This window comes from Tamandua tetradactyla, chromosome 1, assembly GCF_023851605.1.
Source record: "Tamandua tetradactyla isolate mTamTet1 chromosome 1, mTamTet1.pri, whole genome shotgun sequence".
Classification (NCBI taxonomy): Eukaryota; Metazoa; Chordata; class Mammalia; order Pilosa; family Myrmecophagidae; genus Tamandua; species Tamandua tetradactyla.
Window position 1 is genome coordinate 182,193,631 of NC_135327.1, and position 16,358 is coordinate 182,209,988.

The 16,358-nt window shown below is 37.7% G+C and overlaps 1 protein-coding gene and 1 pseudogene across 2 annotated transcripts in view; one reads left to right on the forward strand and one right to left on the reverse strand.

Annotated features, from left to right (window-relative positions):
- IFT56 (intraflagellar transport 56) overlaps positions 1 to 16,358 on the forward strand; it is a 112,208-nt gene that overhangs the window by 14,552 nt on the left and 81,298 nt on the right. The window lies entirely within an intron of this gene.
- LOC143687436 (TP53-regulated inhibitor of apoptosis 1 pseudogene) lies at positions 13,254 to 14,885 on the reverse strand (annotated as a pseudogene).

Below are 16,358 nucleotides of genomic sequence, written 5' to 3' on the forward strand. Positions count from 1 at the left end.
AGGGGACTTGGCAAATATTTTTTTTTTATTCTCTGCCTAAATTACTCTGGGATATATTGGGTCATCACACTAACCTATACAAACTAACAAGATCTCACACCCTATTCAAGATTCCATGTAATTGTGGTGTGCAAGTAAACTGACCATACAAGTTAAATTAAATAATGTGCTACCCAAAATATAAATTTTGCACCAAATAAACATCTCTCCCTTTGGTCTCGCATAGAGATTTAAGTTTGAAAATAATTTCATTCCTTTTTACAACTAATATTCCTTTGTATGTGTATACCACATTTTATTTACCAGTTCATTGGTTTACTGACACATGGATTGTTTCCATCTTTTGACAATTGTGAATAATGCCACAATACAAATATCTATCGAGTCCCTGCTTTCAATTCTTTGGGGTATAAACCTAGTAGTGGAATTGGTGGATCATTTGGTAGTGCTATACTTAGCTTTGTGAGAAAACACCAACCTGCCTTCCACATTGGCTCTGCACTATTTCAGATGCCAGAAGAAATGAATGAGTGTTCCAATTTCTCAACATCCTCTCTATCACTTATTACTTCCTGGTTTTTGTTTTTGTTTTTGTTTTTAATAGCAGCCATTCTAATGGGTATAAAAGTTATTTCATTGTGATTTTGATTTGTGTTTCCCTGATGGCTAATGATCTTCAGCATCTTTTCATGTGCTTTCTGGCCATTTGTTTATCTATTTGGGAGAGCTACTTGTTCAAGTCTTTTGCCCAGTTTTTAATTGGATTGCTTGTTTAAGTTGAAGGATTTCTTTATATATTCTGGATAATAAACCCTAATAAGATATGTGGTTACTAAATATTTTCTCCCACTGCATAGGTTGTCATTTTATTTTCATGATAAAGTGCTTTGAGGAACAGAGGTTTTTAATTTTGATGACGCCCCATTTATTTTTTTTCTTCTGTTGCTTTTGCTTTGAGTGTAAAGTCTAAACCATTGCCCAACACAAGATCCTGAAGATGCTTACTAAAGTTCCCATATACGAGTTTGATACAAAGTTCTGGCTTTTATATTAAAGTCTTTGATGCATGTTGAGTTGATTTTTGTATATGATGTGAGGTAGGGATCCTCCCTTTTTTTGCAAGTGGAGATTTGTTTTCCCAGCACCATTTGTTGAAGAAACTATTTTTTCCTAATTGAGTGGTCTTTACTACCTTTTCAAAAATCAATTGACCACAAATGTGAGGGTTGATTTTTGAGCTCTCGATACTCTTCCGTCAGTCTATATGTCTAATCATTGTGCCAATACCATGCTCTTTTTTGTCTGTTTGTTTTTATTTTTTTTCACTTTTAAATGTTTTTAAATTTTGGAATAATTTTAAATTTACAGAAAAGTTGCGAAATAGTGCAGAGAGTTTCCATATACCCTTCACAGAACCACCCTTAAATTTAGCATCTAGGGAGAAGGGGCCAAGATGGCGGCTTAGCAATGTGCGCATTTTAGTTCATCCTCCAGAACAACTACTAAATAACCAGAAACAGTACAGAAGAGCTCCCGGAGCCACATCAGTGACCGGACACACATTGTACCCCAGTCTGGACCAGCTGGACTGGCTGCAAGCCTCCCCAAAACCATGAGTTCCCCAAGCCACGGCGGCGGCCGGCGCCCAACGCGCCTCCCCGACAGGTGGCTTTCCAGAGGGGAAGGAAAGAGACTCTAAACATGCTCAAGGCAGAGGTCGCTCATTGGGCTCACGGAAAAAGAGGAAAGGGAAGGAAACAGAGATTTTAGTGGTTGTATTTCTACGGAGACTAGGCAGCCTCTGGATTCAGTGGCGGGACTTCTCGGGCTGCAGCTGGCTCAGGCATAGGCAGAAACAGGCTGCTTTCAGGGCTGTCTCCCACCTGTGCCTTCCCCAAGGGAGGGGTGAAGTCCAACTCAGGTGGAATCCCACCCTCAAGGAATTATGACCCCAGGGCTTGGCAATTTGAAGCCATTAAAACCAGCCTACAACCTCTCCTCCATCTCCACCACACTCCCAGCAGAGAGAGCCTTCCAAAGTTAAAAGTGCCGCATCATCTTATGTTGGTGAGACCTGCAGGCAGACACACCACATACTGGGCAGGATAAGAAAAGCAGAGCCCAGAGACTTCACAGGAAAGTCTTTGAACCTGCTGGGTCTCACCCTCAGGGAAAACTGATGCAGGTGACTCCTTCCCCCTGATAGGAGGCCAGTTTAGTCCGGGAAAACCCGGCTGGAGCCTATAATTCCTATGTAGACCCTCCTAAGGATGGGGAGGGAAAAGGCACCATACAAGCAGGGCAAGAAACAAGAAAACAAGAACTGAAAAATTATCCTCTGTTAAAACCTAAGCTAGAGGTCCAGAAAAAGCTGAACTGAAGGTCAAAGAACAGATAGACAACAAATTCATCTAGCAAGAAAACCCTAGGTTAGAGAAGTGAAAGTAATCTTCAGAATAAAGTAATTAAGGTAATTAAATGTCTAGACGCCAGCAAAAAATAACAAATCACACCAGGAAAATTGAAGATATGGCCCAGTAAAGGAACAAATCAATAGTTCAAATGAGATACAAGAGCTGAAAAAACTAATTCAGAATAAACGAACAGACATGAAAAACCTCATCAAAAGCCAAATCAGTGAATTGAGGGAGGATATGAAGAAGGCAAGGAATGAACAAGAAGAAGAAATGGAAAGTCTGAAAAAACAAATTACGGAACTTATGGGGATGAAAGGTACAGTAGGAGAGATGAAAAAAACAATGGAAACCTACAATGGTAGATTTCAAGAGACAGAGGTTAGGATTAGTGAACTGGAGGACGGAACATCTGAAATCCGACAAGATACAGAAATTATAGGGAAAATAATGGAAAAATGTGAGCAGGGACTCAGGGAACTGAATGATAATATGAAGCGCACAAATATACGTGTGGTGGGTGTCCCAGAAGGAGAAGAGAAGGGAAAAGGAGGAGAAAAACTAATGGAAGAAATTATCACTGAAAATTTCCCAGCTCTTATGAAAGACCTAAAATTACAGATCCAAGAAGTGCAGCGTACCCCAAAGAGAATAGATCCAAACAGACATTGTCCAAGACACTTACTAATCAGAATGTTAGAGGTGAAAGAGAAAGAGAGGATCTTGAAAGCAGCAAGAGAAAAACAGTCCACCACGTGCAAGGGAAGCCCAATAAGACTATGTGTAAATTTCTCAGCAGAAACCATGGAGGTGAGAAGACAGTGGAATGATATATTTAAATTACTAAAAGAGAAAAACTGCCAACCAAGAATTCTATACCCAGCAAAATTGTCCTTCAAAAAATGAGGGAGAAATTAAAACATTTTCAGACAAAAAGTCACTGAGAGAATTTGTGACCAAGAGACCAGCTCTACAAGAAATACTAAAGGGAGCACTAGAGACAGATACAAAAAGACAGAAGAGAGAGGTGTGGAGAAGAGTGTAGAAAGAAGGAAAATTAGATATGACAGATACAATACAAAAGGCAAAATGGTAGAGGAAAGTACTACCCAAACAGTAATAACACTAAATGTTAATGGATTGAACTCCCCAATCAAAAAACACAGACTGGCAGAATGGATTAAAAAACAGGATCCTTCTATATGCTGTCTATGGGAAACACATCTTAGACCCAAAGATAAACATAGGTTGAAAGTGAAAGGTTGGGAAAAGATATTTCATGCAAATAACAACCAGAAAAGAGCAGGAGTAGCTATACTAATATCCAACAAATTAGACTTCAAATGTAAAACAGTTAAAAGAGACAAAGAAGGATACTATCTACTAATAAAAGGAACAATTCAACAAGAAGATATAACAATCATAAATATTTATGCACCGAACCAGAATGCCCCAAAATACATGAGGCATACACTGCAAATACTGAAAAGGGAAATAGACACATCTACCATAGTAGTTGGAGACTTCAATTTGCCACTCTCATCAATGGACAGAACATCTAGACAGAGGATCAATAACGAAACAGAGAATTAGAATATTACAATAAATGAGCTAGACTTAACAGACATTTATAGGACATTACACCCCACAACAGCAGGATACACCTTTTTCTCAAGTGCTCATGGATCATTCTCAAAGATAGACCATATGCTGGGTCACAAAGCAAGTCTCAACAAATTTAAAGAGATTGAAATCATACAAAACACTTTCTCAGCTCATAAGGGAATGAAGTTGGAAATCAATAATAGGCAAAGCACCAGAAAATTCACAAATATGTGGAGGCTCAACAACACACTCTTAAACAACCAGTGGGTCAAGGAAGAAATTACAAGAGAAATCAGTAAATATCTCGAGGCAAATGAAAATGAAAAAACAGCATATCAAAACTTATGGGATGCAGCAAAGGCAGTGCTAAGAGTGAAATTTATTGCGCTAAATGCCTATATCAAAAAAGAAGAAAGGGCAAAAATGCAAGAATTAACTGTCCACTTGGAAGAACTGGAGAAAGAACAGCAAACTAACCCCAAAGCAAGCAAAAGGAAAGAAATAACAAAGATTAGAGCAGAAATAAATGAAATTGAGAACATGAAAACAATTGAGAAAATCAATAAGACCAGAAGTTGGTTCTATGAGAAAATCAATAAGATTGATGGGCCCTTAGCAAGATTGACAAAAAGAAGAAGAGAGAGGATGCAAATAAATAAGATCAGAAATGGAAGAGGAGACATAATCACTGACCTCACAGAAATAAAGGAGGTAATAAGAAGATACTATGAACAACTTTATGCTAATAAATACAACAATGTAGATGAAATGGACAACTTCCTAGAAAGGCATGAACAACCAACTTTGACTCAAGAAGAAATAGATGACCTCAACAAACCAATCACAAGTAAAGAAATTGAACCAGTCATTCAAAAGCTTCCCAAAAAGAAAAGTCCAGGACCAGACGGCTTCACATCTGAATTCTACCAAACATTCCAGAAAGAATTAGTACCAACCCTGCTCAAACTCTTCAAAAAAATTGAAGTGGAGGGAAAGCTACCTAATTCATTCTATGAAGCCAACATCACCCTCATACCAAAACCAGGCAAAGATATTACAAAAAAAGAAAACTACAGACCAATCTCTCTAATGAATATAGATGCAAAAATCCTTAACAAAATTCTAGCAAATCAAATCCAGCAACACATTAAAAGAATTATACATCATGACCAAGTAGGATTCATCCCAGGTGTGCAAGGATGGTTCAACATAAGAAAATCAATTAATGTAATACACCATATCAACAAATCAAAGCAGAAAAATCACATGATCATCTCAATTGATGCAGAGAAGGCATTTGACAACATTCAACATCCTTTCCTGTTGAAAACACTTCAAAGGATAGGAATACAAGGGAACTTCCTTAAAATGATAAAGGGAATATATGAAAAACCCACAGTTAATATCATCCTCAGTGGGGAAAAATTGAAAACTTTCCCCTTAAGATCAGGAATAAGACAAGGAAGTCCACTATCACCACTGTTATTCAACATCATGTTGGAAGTTCTAGCCAGAGCAATTAGACAAGAAAAAGAAATACAAGGCATCAAAATTGGAAAGGAAGAAGTAAAACTATCACTGTTTGCAGATGATATGATACCTTATGTCAAAAACCCTGAAAAATCCACAGCAAAACTACTAGAGCTAATAAACGAGTACAGCAAAGTAGCAGGTTACGAGATCAACATTCAAAAATCTGTAGTGTTTCTATACACTAGCAATGAACAAGCTGAGGGAGAAATCAAGAAACAAATTCCATTTACAATTGCAACTAAAAGAATGAAATACTTAGGAATAAATTTAACTAAAGAGACAAAAGACCTATACAAAGAAAACTACAGGAAACTGTTAAAAGAAATCAAAGAAGACCTAAATAGATGGAAGGGCATACCATGTTCATGGATTGGAATACTAAATATAGTTAAGATGTCAGTTCTACCTAAATTGATTTACAGATTCAGTGCAATACCAATCAAGTCACAACAACTTACTTTTCAGAAATAGAAAAACCAATAAGCAAATTTATCTGGAAGGACAGGGTGCCCCGAATCGCTAAAAATATCTTGAGGGAAAAAAAATGAAGCTGGAGGTCTCACGCTGCCTGATTTTAAGGCATATTATGAAGCCACAGTGGTCAAAACAGCATGGTACTGGCATAAAGATAGATATATTGACCAATGGAATCGTATAGAGTGTTGGACATTTGATCTTTGATAAGGCAGTCAAGCCAACTCACCTGGGACAGAACAGTCTCTTCAATAACTGGTGCCTAGAGAACTGGATATCCATATGCAAAAGAATGAAAGAGGACCTGTATCTCACACCCTATACAAAAGTTAACTCTAAATGGATCAAAGATCTAAACATTAGGTCTAAGACCATAAAACAGAGGAAAATGTAGGGAAATATCTTATAAATCTTATAATTGGAGGCGGTTTTATAGACCTTACACCTAAAGCAAGAGCACTGAAGAAAGAAAGAAATAAATGGGAACTCCTCAAAATCAAACACTTTAGTGCATCAATGAACTTCATCAAGAAAGTAAAAAGACAGCCTACACAATGGGAGACAATATTTGGAAATGACATATCAGATAAAGTCTAGTATCCAGAATTTATAAAGAGATTGTTCAACTCAACAACAAAAAGACAGCAAACTCAATTACAAAATGGGAAAAAGACTTGAACAGACACTTCTCAGAAGAGGAAATACAAATGGCCAAAAGGCACATGAAGAGATGCTCAGCGTCCCTGGCCATAAGAGAAATGCAAATCAAAACCACAATGAGATATCATCTCAAGCCCACCAGAATGGCCATTATCAACAAAACAGAAAATGACAAGTGCTGGAGAGGATGTGGAGAAAGAGGCACACTTATCCACTGTTGGTGGGAATGTCAAATGGTGAAACCACTGTGGAAGGCAGTTTGGTGGTTCCTCAAAAAGCTGAATATAGAATTGCCATACGACCCAGCAATACCATTGCTAGGTATCTACTCAGAGGACTTAAGGGCAAAGACACAAATGGACGTTTGCACACCAATGTTTATAGCAGCATTATTTACAATTGCAAGGAGATGGAAACAGCCAAAATGTCCATCAACAGACAAGTGGCTAAACAAACTGTGGTATATACATACGATGGAATATTATGCATCTCTAAGACAGAATAAACTTATGAAGTATGTAACAACATGGATGAACCTAGAGAACATTATGCTGAGTGAGACTAGTCAAAAACTAAAGGACAAATACTGTATGGTCTCACTGATATGAACCGACATTAGTGAATAAACTTGGAATATGTCATTGGTAACAGAGACCATCAGGAGATAGAAATAGGGTAAGATAGTGGATAATTGGAGCTGAAGGGATACGGACTGTGCAACAGGACTGGATACAAAAACTCAGAAATGGACAGCACAATACTACCTAACTGTAATGTAATTATATTAAAACACTGAATGAAGTTGCATGTGAGAATGATAGAGGGAGGAGGGCTGGGGACATAAATGAAATCAGAAAGAAAGATAGATGTTAAAGATCGAGATGGTATAATCTAGGAATGCCTAGAGTCTATAATAATAGTTAAATGTACAAGGTACAATTTTAAAAATGTTTTTGCATGAGGAAGAACAAAGGAATGTCATTATCGCCGGGTAATTAATATGTTAAATGTCACCTTCTGTGTGAGACTAAAGCAAAAAATGTTTATTTGTTGCAAAATTTATATTTTGACTAGTGCATTTCCTAATATAACTCATGCAGATAGTTTGATTGAATGCCATAAGTACCTGGAATCTCAGGTAGGACATGAGATTTTGCTGGTTTGTCCAGAGTGATGCCCCAATGAATCCCAGAGTGATTTGATCAGTGAGTGGAAAAGTATCTGCAAAGCCCCCTTCAGGGAGTGGTGAGAACGGGGAGAAATTCAACTTCCCCAAGTTGAATTCTTAATACTCTCACAAGCAGTGTGGACAACCAAAGCTATAGGCTGAGCCCCCAGTCTTGGGGTTTGTTCATATGAAACTTAACCCCACAAAGCTTAGGTCAAGTCTACTTAAAATTTAGTCCTAAGAGGCACCCCCAGGAGAGCCTCTTTTGTTGCTCAGATTGGCCTCTCTCTCCAGCCAACATAACGAGCAGTCTCACCACCCTCCCCCTCTCTGCATGGGACATGACTCCCAGGGGTGTGGACCTTCCTGGCAATGTGGGGCAGAGATCTTGGAATGAATGGAGACTCATCATCAAGGGATTGAGAAAAACTCTAGAATGAGCTGGGACTTAGCATCAAGGGATTGAGAAAAGCTTCTGGACCAAAAGGCGGAAGAGGGAAATGAGACTAAGTGTCAATGGCTGAGAGATTCCAAACAGAGTCAAGAGGTTATCCTGGAGGTTATTCTTATGCATCAAGTAGAAATCGTCTTGTTATTCAAGATGTAATGGAGAGGCTGGAGGGAACTGCCTGAAAATGTAGAGCTGTGTTCCAGTAGCCATGTTTCTTGAGGATGATTGAATAATGATACAGCTGTCACAATGTGACTGTGTGATTGTGAAAACCTTGTGTCTGATGCTCCTTTAATCTACCTTGTCAACAAAGGAGTAGAACATATGGAATAAAAATAAGTAATAGGCGGAACAAATGCTAAAATAAATTTAGTTTGAAATGCTAGTGATCAGTGAAAGCAAGGGGTAAGGGGTATGGTAGGTATAATCTTTTTTTTTTCTCCTTTCCTGTGTTCATTTTATTTCTTTTTCTATTGTCTTTTTATTTCTTTTTCTGAATTAATGCAAATGTTCTAAGAAATGATGAATATGCAACTAAGTGATGATATTGTGAATTACTGATTATGTATGTTTTATTTTGTTTATTTTTTTAATTAATAAATTTTTTTTTAATTTAGCATCTTATGATACAGTGTACATTTGTCAAAACTAAGGCATGACCATTGGTACAATACTGCTAACTAAATTATAAACTTTATTCAGCCCCACCAACTTTTCCACTATTGTCCTTTCTTTGTTCCTGGATGCAATTCAAGATAGCTTGTTGCATTTAGTCTTCAAGTGCCATGCTCTTTTGATTACTGTAGCTTTGTAATAAGTTTTAAAATTGGAAAGCATGAATCCTCTAGTTTCATTCTTTTTCAAGATGGCTTTATTTATTTGGGGTCCTTTACATAAATTTGATGATTGAGTTTTCCCTTTCTGCAAAGAAGGTGCTAGAATTTTGGCCAGGGTTGTACTGACATCTATAAATTGCTTTGGGTAGTATTGGCATCTGTTCTAGTTTGCAAGCTCCCAAATGTGATATACCAGAAATGGAACGGCTTTTAAAAAGGGGGAATTTAATAAGTTGCAAATTTATAGTTCTAAATAAAACAAGGCTATGGAAGTGTCCAATTTAAGGCATCCAGGGAAAGATACTTTGGTTCAAGGAGCCCGATGATGTTCAGGGTTTCTCTCTCAACTGGAAAGACACATGGTGAATGTGGTGACATCTACTAGCTTTCTCTCCAGGCTTCTTGTTTTATGAAGCTCCCCCAGTGGCGTTTTCCTTCTTGATCTCCAAAGGACTCTGGCTGCATGGGCTCTTGTAGGTCTTGTGACTGTCAAGCTTTTTTCTCAAAATGTTTTCTCTTTTAAAGGATCCCAGTAAACTAATCAAGACCCACTTGGAATGGGTTGGGTCACATCTCGCTCTAATCAAACATTAATACCCATAATTGGGCACACCACATCTTTGTGGAGATAATCTAATCAAGTTCCCAACATACAGTGCTGGATTGGGATTAAAAGAAATGGCTGCCTTCACGAGATGGATCAGGATTAAAACATATCTATTCTGGGTCACATAATCCTTTCATATTGGCACAGCATCTTAGCAATATTTAGTCTTCCAATCCATGAACACAGAATATCCTTCCATTTATTTAGTTCTTTAAAAATTTCTTATGTTGAACCTGCAATAAATCCATCTTTATCGTGGTGTTTCATTATTTTAACATGTTGTTGGATTTGATTTCCTAGGATTTTGTTGAGAATTTTTGCATCTATATTCATAAGAGATCGTGGTCCATAGTTTTTTTTTTTTTCTTGTGGTATTTTATCTGGCTTTGGGATGAGGGAAATGTTGGTCTTGTAGAATGAGTTAGGAAGTGTTCCCTCCTCTTCAGTTTGGTGGAACTGTTTAAACAGAATTGAAGTTAGGTCTTCTTGGAATGTTTGGCAGAATTCTCCTGTAAAGCCACCTGATCCTAGGTTTTTCTTTTTGGGGATGTTTTTGATTACTGAGTCAATCTCTTTACTAGTAATTGGCTTGTTGTGATCTTCAGTTTCTTCTTGAGTCAATGTAGGTAGTTCATGTGTTTCTAATACTTTTTCCATTTCATCTTCGTTTCTAATTTATTAGCATATGGTTGTTCATAGTAACCTCTTACAGTCCTTTTTATTCAACAGGATCGGTAGTAATATTCCCCTGTTCATTTCTGGTCTTCGTTATTTGTATCCTCTCTTTTTTTCTTTGTCAGTCTAAGATTTTATCATTTCAAAGAACAAACTTTTGGTTTTATTGGTTCTCTCTATTGTTTTTTTTTGTTTGTTTCATTTTCTGTTTCATTTATCTCTGCTTTGATCTTTGTGATTTCCTTTCTTCTACTCACATTGGGTTGAATTTGCTCTTCTTTTTCTTCCAGTGCTGAGGTTTGGTCTTTCTTTTTTAATGTAAGAATTTAGAGCTATAAATTTCCCTTTCAACACTGCCTTCACTGCATTCCATAAGTTTTGATATGTCCCGACCCACGGGACGATCAACCGAGGCTCCAACTCCGGTGAGGGAAGAATGAAATGGGACAAAGAGAGGCGAAGAATGACAGCAAAACAAATATTCTGATCAAGCTGTAAGTTTATTGAAAAGGCTGGGTATATATATACTCTAGGAGAGGGGGTAGCTAGTAGGGATAGGTGACGATCTCTGATTGGGTGAATAAGGACAAAGGGATGATTTGGGATTGGTGACTGCTGTTGCTAGGGTGGAGGGCAGATGTACAGTTAGTACTTTTGGCGCGAACTACTACTACTTCCGTGAAGAAGGCTGATTACAGCTTAGGCTGTTCTTTGTTTCAGCCCTGGCGGCCATGTTGCATGTTTCTGGCATCACTGAGGGTGGATTTTATACATGCTACCTTAATTGTCCCCAACATTGATATGATGTGTTCTTATTTTCATTCACCTCAACATATTTCCTAATTTTACTTGTGATTTCTTCTTTAACCCATTGGTTGTTAAAGAGTATGTTGTTTAATTTCCACATATTTGTGAATTTTTCCATTTCTCCCTCTATTATTGGCTTCTAATGTCACTCCATTGTGTTTGGAGTGATTTTTATATTGTATGACTTCAATATTTTTTAATTTATTGAGACTTTTTGGAGGACCCAGCATATGGGATCCTGGGAAATGATCCACAGTGCCCTCGAGAAGAATGTGTATTCTGTTGTTGTGGGTGCACAATATGTCTGTTAGTTCTAGTTGGTTTTGTGTATCATTCAAGCCCTGTACATTTTTGATCATCTGACTAGATGTTCTAGCCATTATCGAGAGTGGTGTGTTAAAGTCTCCTGCTATTAATGTAGAACTGACAATTTCTTTCTTCAATTCTGTCAGAATTTGCTTCATATATTTTGGGCTCTGCTGTTAGGTGCATACATATTTATAAATGTTACATCTTCTTGTTGAGTTATTCTCTTTATAAGTATAAAATAACCATTTTTATCCCTTGCAACTGTTCTGACTTAATGTCTATTTTATCTGATATTAGTGTAGCCAATCCCAGCTCTGTTTTGGTTATTACTTGCATGGTATATATTTTTTTCATCCTTAACCTACTTGTATTTTGACTTTAAGTTGAATCTCTTGCAGACTGCATATAGTTGGGTTGTGCTTATTTATCTATTCCACCAATTCCTGCCTTTAGACTGGAGATTTTAATCCACTTACATTTAAGGTTACTGTAATGATACAGGACTTTCTTCTGCCATTTTGGTATCTAGATTTTAAGTCTTATGACTTTTTAAATATTTTTATTGTGAAAAATATATAAAGAAGCAATAAATTTCAAAGTATATTGTATCAACTAGTTATAGAATAGATTTCAAAGTTTGGTATGGCTTATAGTTTCACAATTTCAGGTTTTTCCTACTAGCTGCTTTAAGACACTGGAGACTAAAAGGAATATCAATATAATGATTCAGCAGTCATATTCATCTGTTAAATCTTATCTTCTCTGTTATAAGTCCTGCTGCTTCTTTGATCCTTCTCCCAATCTTTAGGTGTGTTTGTGCTATCCTTTTGTAACTTTTTCATGTTTGAAACGGATATTGACAATATGGGGTGGGGAGATGGAACTAGTTGATGTTCTTGGAGAGGCTGGCCTCTCTGAGTTTCAGTATTTATCTGGCCTAGAAATCATCTGCAGCTTGTAGGTTTCTGGAAAGTAATCTTAGTGCATGAAACTTTTGTAGAATCTCAGCTAGAACCCTGGGTGTTCTTTAGGGCTAACAGGAATGGTGTTCCTTGGGGGTTGGTGAACCGTGGTAATTAGCAATATGTAGCTGAAGCTAGCCTCCAGAATAGCCTCTTGACTCCTTTTGAACTCTCTTAGGCCACTGATACCTTATTTTGCTGCGTTTCTTTTCTCCCTTTTGGTCAGGAAGTTATTTTCAGTCCCACAGTGCCAGGGCCTGAGAGTCATGTCCCACACTGTCAGGGAGACTTTAACCCTTGGATGTCATGTTCCTTTAAGCAGAGTTGGGCTTAAGGAGTTCTGCCACATCTGACAAAAGAGGTTCTCTGGAAGTAACTCTTAGGCATAACTATATGTAGACTTAGCTTCTCTGCTATAGAAGTAAGTTTCATAAGAGCAAGCCTCAAGATTAAGGGTATCGCCTTTTGACTTGGGAGTTCCTAATGTTTGAGATAGTATCAGGGATTTCTTTGGTGGGAAAGTTTAATGGTTCCATATACTCTTATGCCTTTTTTGTCCCTTGCTTCCATTAATGCCTACCTATATATTTATTTGCTTTTTTTTTTTTTTCACAATCACACAGTCACATTGTGAAAGCTATATCATTATACAATCATCATCAAGAAACATGGCTACTGGAACACGGCTCTACATTTTCAGGCAGTTCCCTCCAGCCTCTCCATTACATCTTTTTTTTTTTTTTTTCATATAGCATTGTCTTTATTTGTTCCTGGGATTAAAATATCCTGTGGCCATAAGAATTGGGAGCAGCAGCAGTAGCAATAAAATCACCGTGAAAGGGCAATTAACAACTCATCAAAATTAAAAATCTTTGAAGTCTCTGAGGTAGCTGAAGTCATCTTTTGGGGAAGATGAATTCAAAACAGGATAAAGAACAATTATTCAGAAAAAAGTATTCCCTTAGTGGCAATTTAAGATGTTATTTTTTGGGGGGCAGGATGTGTCATAAAGCAAGGTAGCTACTAGCATCTTATCTTTCTAGACCTATTGAACATGAGTAGGATTAGAATTCTTAAATCTATTCTGGCAATTAACAAATTTGGACATTCTTCTCACCTCCTCAGTTTAAAGTGCAGAGGATCGCTCAAGATACTTCAATTTTTCCCCAAAATCAGAAGTTCAGAAGTGAATTTCTGGGCTAGCACATACACTTTCACTCAAGCAAACTTTTCAATCAGGAATTACAAGGAGGGGTTACAAGATAACAGTTTCATAAAGTACACTGACGTCTAGGCGTAAATAATGATAGAAACTAAATATGATTTATTCCATCCTCATGGTTATAGATGTTACAGGGCAAGATAAGGTAAATGAGGCAAATAAAGCAAACTCTTCCCCTCATTTAACCAGATGTTAACATTTTATGATATATCGGTTGACTTAATTCACCGACTTGGTTTGGAAGTTGACAAAACAAAATCTTTGGAATTTAGGATCTTCCTCCAAAGTTTCTCCTGACCTACATTGTGGTTTCTGAGGTGGTCTCTGCAACATTCTTGAAGCTTTTAGGTCAATTCAACATCTCTTGTTAAGGCAGGGAACTGTTGAAAGTGTCTTCCTCTTGGCTAACGCAGACTACCAGCAATTTTAATCGCTGTTAATATATAAAAAATAAAATTATACTCCCAAGAATTGACACTGTTGTGGTGGGATCCCTTTTCATTGCATTAGCTCTCTGAGAGGAAAGAGAAGTCCTAACCAATTGCTTCCATGTACAATGATTCCAGTATGGCGTACCGAAAATCCTTCATAGCACAACTTAAGAGGTCAGGTTACCCAAACATCCTGACTAGTTTATCATTATTCACATACACGGTATATTTAAAGTTGATCACAGTTCAAGTATTGCAACCATAATCCCAATAAATTATTTAGTTTTAGCACACTTAGTTCCTGCAAGATGCCAGAGTTAGTGAAAAATCACCCCAAATCAAAGTGTACAAGTAAGAGGAAACATCAAAGAGGAAATAAAACTCCTCCTTTCTAAACCCCTCATCAAATAGATGACTATATCTTTGTAGCCTTAATTGACAAAATCCAGAATCTTCAACTTCTTGATTTAAGGAGTTCCTTTTCAGGATGACTGTAAAGGTCAAGATGAGCTTTCAGGCTTTTCTTTGCTGTGGCCCATGAACTCTAGTCCTTCAATAGGAATCTCCTTCTCCTTTATTGCTTTCTGAACACACTGCTGGTAGCGCTTGAAGAGGTCGGTGCACGGGCCCCCAGAGCCGTCCCTCTTGAGGAAATTCTCGGCAAACCAGCGGTTAAAGCACTGGTCGTACTCGCGTTTCATATCAGTGCATGCCTCCCCTACGCTGTTCATGGTGGCAGCAGCAGCTACGGCCTCTCCATTACATCTTGAATAACAAGGTGATATCTACTTGATGCATAAGAATAACCTCCAGGATAACCTCTCGACTCTGTTTGGAATCTCTCAGCCATTGACACTTTGTCTCATTTCACTCTTCCCCCTTTTGGTCGAGAAGGTTTTCTTAATCCCTTGATGCTGGGTCTCAGCTCATTCTAGAGTTTTATCTCAATCCCTTGAAGCTGAATCTCATCTCATTCTAGGATTTCTGTCCCATGCTGCCAGGAAGATCCACACCCCTGGTAGTCATGTCCCACATAGACAGGGGGAGGGTCTGCTTGCTGTGTTGGCTGGAGAGAGAGGCCATATCTGAGCAACAAAAGAGGTTCTCTTGGGGGTGACTCTTAGGCTTAATTTTATGTAGGCTTGACCTATCCCCTGTGGGGTTAAGTTTCAAATGAACAAACCCCAAGACTGAGGGCTCAGCCTATAGCTTTGGCTGTCCACACTGCTTGTGAGAATATCAAGAACTCAACTTGGGGGAGTTGATTTTCCCCCATTCTCACCATTACCTGAAGGGGACTTTGCAAATACTTTTCCACTCACTGATCAAATCACTCTGGGATTCATCAGGGCATCACCTGGACAAACCAACAAAATCTCATGTCCTATACAAAGTTCCATGTACTTAAGGTGTTCAGTCAATTATCTACATAAGTTATATTAGGAGAGGCACTAGTCAAAGTATAGATTTGTACCAAATAAACATTTTTTGCTTTAGTCTCACACATTAGTTGAAATTTTTAAATATTAATTACCATCTATTTTCAGCACACTACAATAATGGCATTTTTTTGTTCTTCCTCATGCAAAAACATTTTTAAATTTGTACATTTAGTCACTATCATTATACACTCTAGGCATTCCTAGATTACACCATCTCAATCTTTATCGTCTGTCTTTCTTTGTGATTTCATTTATGCCCCAACCCTCCTCCCTCTATCATTCTCATATGCAGTTTCATTCAGTGTTTTAACATAATTGTATTACAGTTAGGTAATACTGTGCTGTCCATTTCTGAGTTTTTATATTCAGTCCTGCTGCACAATCTGTATCCCTTCAGCTCCAATTACCCAATATCTTACCCTATTTCTATCTCCTGATGGTCTCTGTTACCAAGGAAATATTCCAAGTTTATTCACTAATGTCAGTTCATATCAGTGAGACCATACAGTATTTGTCCTTTTGTTTCTGGCTAATCACACTCAGCATAATGTCCTTAAGGTCCATTCATGTTGTTACATACTTCATAACTTTATTCTGCATTACAGCTGCATAATATTCCATCTTATGTAAATGTCACAGTTTGTTCAGTCAACTCTCTGTTGATGGACATTTTGGCTGTTTCCATCTCTTGGTAATTGTTAATAATGCTGCTATAAACATTGGTGTGTAAATGTCCATTTGTGTCCTTGGCCTCGTGTCCTT